The 7,541-nt window shown below is 40.0% G+C and overlaps 1 long non-coding RNA gene across 1 annotated transcript; it reads right to left on the bottom strand.

Annotated features, from left to right (window-relative positions):
* Positions 1 to 247: 247 nt before the first annotated feature.
* On the bottom strand, positions 248 to 6,825 carry LOC138133520 (uncharacterized). The gene is made up of 2 exons (XR_011160394.1): positions 1,709 to 6,825; positions 248 to 1,653 (listed from the first exon to the last, which is right to left on the bottom strand). It is a non-coding gene; the product is annotated as an uncharacterized lncRNA (long non-coding RNA).
* Between the last annotated feature and the right edge of the window lie 716 nt (positions 6,826 to 7,541).

Below are 7,541 nucleotides of genomic sequence, written 5' to 3'. Positions count from 1 at the left end.
ACTATTAAAATTTTCACTTAAGATTGGCTGTGGATCATTCTTTGTTTTTCCTGGCACCTTAGACACTGACAAGTTTGACATTATAATTAACATTATGGGTTATGTTTCAATTGTACTGACTGACATTTGTCGTTCGTTCTTGCGTGTGTCTAAAGAAACAGAAAAAATTAAAACTCGTTCAAAGCCAACTCCAAGTGAAAATTTTAATAGTCACCCGTTATATTTTCATTAATACTATCACAAAAAATTCTTTTCATTAAATTTTTTTATTTTCAATCTTTTCTTATACATTTCGAACGCATTTACATATATTTTGTTTTTATACATTAAAGTTCTCGTGTCCTTACCACTTAAAATTAACTTTATTCCCTTAACAAAAGTAAATATGGTTAATGTTACTATTTTGTCGACTATTTCAGGTTCAATTTCAAATTTTTGTTCACATTCGAAAGGAAACGTTTTATTATCAATATCTACTCTGAAAAATTTACCGTAATCAGCATCAAGATCGAATATAGTATTGGTAGAAGAGTTGGACATCGCGTTTTCTTCACCAGCATGTCATAGATTTGTTCTCAGATTGGGATGGGGAATAGGCATATCGGATGTAGAAATTTCTGGAATCTTTGAAAGTTTGTAATTTGTTTAATATGTGTGATATTTACCACTAGGTAGGAGCAAACTAGACAAGTACAGCAGCATTTAGAAGTCTGTTAATTGGTGCCATTGTCGGATTTTTCAAAATGTAATTCACAAACCATGTGGTTATTATACACTTTAATTGGACTGAGCTCCATCAGATAATTATTTTTTATTGCAGAATTCTTTGAGGAAAACTTTGAGAGCAAGGAAAATAATGCACAGATTCTCAAAAACGTTAACCGTCACATTTCTTTATGTAAACAACTAAACAAAACTACATTCTCTCTATGGCTACTCAGTATTAGAATCTAGACTACTAAATTGTCTCCCTGTAACACGCGCAAAACAATTATTTTAACACTCTCACCGTTTCAGCGTGTTAAGTAGGGTATTCGATTACATTCATACTAGAACATAAACGCTTGAATTTTTCTTTTGTCAAGGCTTTCGTAAAAATGTCAGCCTTTTGTAGTTCTGAAGGAACGTACTCGACTTTGATTTCTTTAGCGTTGACTTTTTCACAAATATAGTGATAACGAACATCAATGTGTTTTGTACGCTTGTGAAATTCAGGATTTTTGACTAGTTTTATGGCACTTTGATTATCAACGAATATCACAGTTGCTTTTTCACATTGAGGTCTGATATCTTTCAGCAACTTTCGTAACCATATTGCTTCCCGAGACGCAACCGACGCTGCAACATATTCTGATTCTGTTGTGCTCAGTGTTACAAGCTTTTGCCTTTGAGAGCACCATGTGACAGGACCATTTGCGAGCTCGAACAAATACCCGGTTGTTGACCTTCTTGTTTCGATATCATTCGCATAATCCGCGTCGGAATAACCAATTAACTCACATGCTTTTTCGCTACAGAAGTATTCGATGCCATACTCGATCGTTCCTGACACATATGAGATAATGCGTTTTACTGCGCGCCAATGCTCGTCATTGTGATTGTTCAAAAACTTGCTTACTGTATTTACTGCGAAAGCTATGTCTGGACGCGAAACTACGGCCAAAAACATTAAGGATCCGACTGCTTCACGATAAGGCACATTTTCAACCTTTTTGTCGTTCTCGAGCACAGGATAAAGAACAACATTAGGATCAATCGGAACACTAACTTTCTTTGCTTCACTCATTTTGAATTTTGAGACAATTCTTTTTGCATATGCACTTTGGTGAATGAACAATTTTTGTTTCGCTCGATCGCGCTTGATCTGCATACCTACAAACATTTTAGTATCACCGATTGTGATTTTGAAAGTCTCACTCAAACGCCCGAGCATGATATCAAGCGTATCAAGAGATTTTGCTGCAATCAAACCATCATCAACAAACAATGCTAAATACACGGACTCATTTCCGACATTTCCTACAAAAATACATTGGTCTGCTTCAGTTTCTTTAAAACAAAATTCGTGCAAGAATGCACTAAACTTTTTATTCCAGCACCTTGGTGCTTGCTTCAATCCATATAGGGACTTGTTCAGCTTACACACGGCACTTTTTCGCGCACTTTTGCTCTGCTTTTCACCACTTAGACCTTCAGGCACTTCCATGTAGATCTCCTCCTCGAGCTGCCCATGAAGGAATGCTGTCTGTATGTCGAATTGCGCCAACTCAAGATCCTCTGCTGCCACGAGTGCAAGAAGCACTCTTATTGAGTCGTAGCGTACAACTGGAGCAAACGTTTCATTGTAGTCAACACCTCTCTGCTGCAAGAAACCACGAGCACACAGTCGTGCTTTGTACCTGTACACATCGCCCTCGGGATTCCTCATCAGTTTGAAAACCCATTTAGAGTCGATAGTTTTGACTCCGGGATTTCGTTCGACCAGGGACCAGGTACCATTTTCCTGGTGAGCTTTGAGCTCACTGTTGATCGCCTCGATCCACTGAGGTGCATCTGCACCTTGTGTAGCTTCTGAATACGTCAGGGGCACGTTATACTCTGCAACGTTAGACTCATACCGCGTTGGAGCTCGCAGATTCGCTCGATCTCGCAGGGTTCGTTGTGATGTTTCTTGTTGAAGCTCCTGTACCTCCATATCTGCAACTTCTTCGGTAGCTTCTTGAAATTCATCCTCTTCTTCTCGTTCATCTGCGTCTTCTGTTCGCTCATCGACTTCTTCGACATTTGGAAATATTATTTCCTCGTCATCTTCATTTCTTACGACACTTTTTGTGCTGCCAACAGTTTCATTGAAGAGAACATCACGCGAAACAGATACTTTCTTCGACACAGGGTCAAACACTCGGTAATTTGACGATTCTCCATCGTAACCTACAAATAGCATCTTCTTTGAACGTGGCTCTAGCTTCGTGGTCATCTGCTTCGGGATGTGAACAAAAGCTGTGGAGCCAAACACACGCAAGTGTTTTAAGTTTGGCTTTTGTCCGATCCAAAGTTCATACGGTGTCTTTTCTTCTGGAGTACTCGATGATCCACTTCTATTCATCAGATACACTGCCGTGTTTACAGCTTCTGCCCATAAGCGGCGTGGTAGGCTTTTCGCGTGTAACATCGTTCGTGCTTTCTGGACGATGGTCTTGTTGTCGCGTTCTGCTCTGCCATTTTGCTCCGGCGTATACGGGGCAGTATTTTCTCTCTGAATTCCTCGAGATTTCAGGTAGTGATCCAGAGATTTGTTCTGGTATTCTCTGCCATTGTCGGACCTCAGCACTCGAATTCTTCGTCCGCACTTGTTTTCAACCATTTTGTCCAGCATCTTCAGTTTCTCGACTACGTCGCTCTTATGTCGAAGGAAGTAGACAAAGCGAAAACTTGTGGCATCGTCCTTAAACAAAACATAATAACGTGCTCCACCAAGAGATTCTACGGACATCGGTCCGCACACATCCGTGTGAAAAACTTCGCCAGGTTTCGTCGCAGCCCGTTCGCGCACTTTGTTGAAGACTTTACGCTGCGATTTTCCTATTTGACATGGTTCGCAAAATACGTCGTGCTTTTCTGATAGCTGCACGCCATTGACGAGGTTTTTGTTTACCATTTCGCGCAACGTACGAAAATTTAAATGTCCCAGTCTTTCGTGCCAGACACGTAGGTCACTTGTCGACGCGTTTGCTTGAATATTACTACGCGCATTTTTAACTCTAAAAACCATGCGATAAATTTCGTTTTCTTGTTTTACACCGAATGCTAGCAACTCGTTGTCACCGTGTATGTTTACATAGTCACCTTTGAACAGAACCTCGAGACCGCGCGTGGTACACATACCTACCGAAAAAAGATTCTTTTTCATCACGGGTACGTAGAGAACATTTTCTATTCGCGCGTTTCGCCACTCATCGTTGACGCACTTTTCAATGAGCACTGTGCCTTCGCCCACAATTTTGCACTCCTTGTTGTCACCTAAAGAGATAGTACCACCATTAGTGAGCACTCTGTACTCGGAAAACCAATCGCGTCTTCGTGTGATGTGTCTTGAAGCTCCACTCTCAGTAATCCAGACATCTTCGTTACGGGCATTGCGAACTTCGTTGATGGCACTGTCTAGCAACTTAGTGTTGCTCTTGTCACACATCTTCGACTGTTGTCGGTGTTTCTCTGCTACGAACGCGCAATCTCTTGTATCTTTACCTGCGCTGCCATTTTGATTTTCGTTTTTCTTGCTTCTGCACTCGCGAGCAAAATGGCCTCTCTTCTTGCATTTGTAGCACTCGACGTCCTTACGCCAGTCCGACCTCTGTGATTTCCCTGTTGCGTTCTTCGCGTCGTTCTTCTTGGCTGCGTTTTTCTTGTACGCAGAAAACGCGCCAGGTCTCTCGTCCTCAGCAGTTAGACGAGCTTCTTCACGGATGAGACGCTCTTGAAGATTATTCAGCGTTTGCTGCTCTGGTGATACACTGTCCCATGCCGTCTGAAAAGCTGCATATTTCGACGATAAACTTGCGAGTATTTTGGTCATTATCGTCAAGTCCGACACTGGTTCTCCCACGTCCAGTAATTGAGCAGCCATGTTTTGTACTTTCGCAACGTGCTGTATGATACTGTCTCCCGGAGACATTCTGTACTCGTACAGCCTCGTCGTGAGCAGCAGTTTGTTCGAAGCGGACTTCTGCTCGTGCACGCTCGTCAGTTTTTCCCAAATTTCTTTGGCCGTTACACAGACCAAAAGCGGTTCAAGCTGCTCGCTCTCAATCGTCGTTGAAATCAGGAACATAGCTTTTGCATTGTCCTTGATCCACCTCGCGATATCCTGACCGACACCTTCCGGTTTCACTCGCGATCCGTCGACAATGTCTCGAATACCGTGCGCGACAAATAACGCATTCACTTGGAATTTCCAACTTTGAAAATTCGTCCCGTTGAATTTCGAAACGTTTCGCGCCGAGATCTCGTCAGACATTTTCGGATTACTCGCGAGCACTTAACTTTTGTCGAGAACGATTAACTCACTAGCCGTATGGCTACAGCGTGCGCGACTCGTTTTTGAGACGCTCACAAAGTTTTTCCTCTAAGTGTTTTCAGCTCAGTTAACGATATCTGGGCCCATAACCTTTTATTGCAGAATTCTTTGAGGAAAACTTTGAGAGCAAGGAAAATAATGCACAGATTCTCAAAAACGTTAACCGTCACATTTCTTTATGTAAACAACTAAACAAAACTACATTCTCTCTATGGCTACTCAGTATTAGAATCTAGACTACTAAATTGTCTCCCTGTAACACGCGCAAAACAATTATTTTAACATTATTGTCTTCAGTCCGCTTCAGCTACTCTTTAAAGCGATTCCCATTTTTCAGTGGATTTGGAAATGTGTGGCACGTAGTGCTAACAGACCTGTAACACTTTTTGATGCTGCAAAGCTTTATGGCACAGAACACTTAAGGTCAGGTCAGGTCTTTATGGTAAATTCACATTTAATTGAAGTCAATTGACAATTAAATTGATTGACATTTATAATTTTTCTAATGTAATTTGTTTTTTAAAACCGGGTACTTTGGCAACATCAGAGATAACGTTATCTCTGGCAACATGGATTTTTGGCAACAACAACTTCAGCGTCCTCTTCCGGCCTGTGAACGGTGCGCACAAGCCAAGACTCAAACCAAGGACACAATTAATGCACTCACTTTGCGTTCTATATCGGTGTCCCAGAACTCGCGCGTCAGCCGTAAACCACACATTCTGTTCTTCCACCTGATATAGGATTTTCAAGATTTTTTTTCTTAAACAATTTAGTTTTTAAATTACAGCTATTTTAAGATAGCCAATCACAGAAGACTCATTAGTAAGGTGTATTAGGTGAATTGTTCAGTGAACTGTTGTTACCAGGTAACAAAATTAATGTTAAAAGTCAGTATTTGTCTGGTCAACTGTGCAAACGTTTTATACTAACGTCAAAGTGACATTAATTAGTAGGTCATTTGAAAAGTGTCGATTTTTGGACAGCAACACAGCACGAAATGTTCACTTCCGGTCGCAAGGCTGTATCGTGAACGCTTTCCACATGGTCAGTATCCTAGTTCGGACATATTTTTACGTTTAGTAAACAGATCAAGAACCACTGGTTCTTTGGTTCCCGACAGAAAATGAGTTGGTGGTGTTGACCGCACGGTTCGCACTCCTGATACAAAAGGAGTCGTACTTCAATAATTCACGGAAGATGGAACGAGAAGTGTTAGAAATGTGGCCGACATCCTGAATCTATCAAAAAGTATTGTTCAAAGAATTTTAAAACACAACCACATGCACCCGTATCATTACACCAAAGTTCAACATCTATTACCCGAAGATGATGCACCTCGATTGGAATTTTGTAACTGGTCACACCAGAAATGTTACAAAACACTAGAAACAATTTACTTAAACGAGCAAGACTGTGCAGGCAAGTTGGTGGTGCACAATTTGAACATTTACTTTGAAAATTTGCTTTTCGTGTAATATTGTTTCCGTTTTCTGTTAAATGTCAAACTGACAGAATTTAATGAAAGTTGTCCAAACAATTCATCACAGTTTTTTAGCAGCAACATCTAAAGTCATTTCCTCGGAAACGCATACATTTTGTAAAATTACCTTGAGGAAGGCGTGTGTGATTGGTTATCTTAAAATCGTTTTCATTTCAAAACTAATATGCTTTTGACGTTTTTTGTTGTAGAATCCTTGTCGGATTAAATATTAAAATTCGCAGTTAACGGCTGACGCGCGAGTTCTGGGACACGTGTATATACTTTATTTTGTCTATGGTCACGACCTATTATCACTGACCTCTATAGAGGTCAGTGCCTATTATGGACCTATTTTACGTCTGATAATAACTAGTGTACCTATATAAAAGTTTACTAAGAGTAGGGCAAACAGCGTGATCCAATTTGATTGGTGGATCACTTTTACCACAGCCTATTTATTTATTTTATTAAAATATACGTCATTGTGACATTCATTGCCGTTCGTCAAATAACAACAATGATGAAGGAGCACCATTGACAGGTTTTTTAAATTATATTAGAATGAATCAAGATAAAAAAAATTATAATGATAAGGAAACAGAAAGAAACTTGATATTACCGTCCGATTGGAATAAACATCAAGATGAACTTTCTTTGAGAGAAAAAAATGCTTTGTATAATTGTGCTGGATATGTGATAAAGACAATGAGGAAACAAAAAATTTGTCAGGATTGTATGTTGGCTTTAGGATCAAAAACTAAACGAATTACTATTAGACCTTATTCTAAATTTGTAGCTCTAAAGGAATACAAAGCAGGATGTCTGTTTTCTGTGACGGACAAGACATTTCAGACTGCAGTTTTAGTAGAAAAAGCATTTTCCAATTTAAAAAAATATTTAAAGAAAAATAGCTACAGCGGAAATATATTGAAAATTCTAAAGGATGGAGTTTTTGCCGATCCTGATTATCAGGCAATCAAA

This window comes from Tenebrio molitor, chromosome 6 (genome assembly GCF_963966145.1).
Source record: "Tenebrio molitor chromosome 6, icTenMoli1.1, whole genome shotgun sequence".
Classification (NCBI taxonomy): Eukaryota; Metazoa; Arthropoda; class Insecta; order Coleoptera; family Tenebrionidae; genus Tenebrio; species Tenebrio molitor.
The sequence above is the reverse complement of the archived record's forward strand: the minus strand, read 5'-3'. Positions and strand labels throughout refer to the sequence as shown.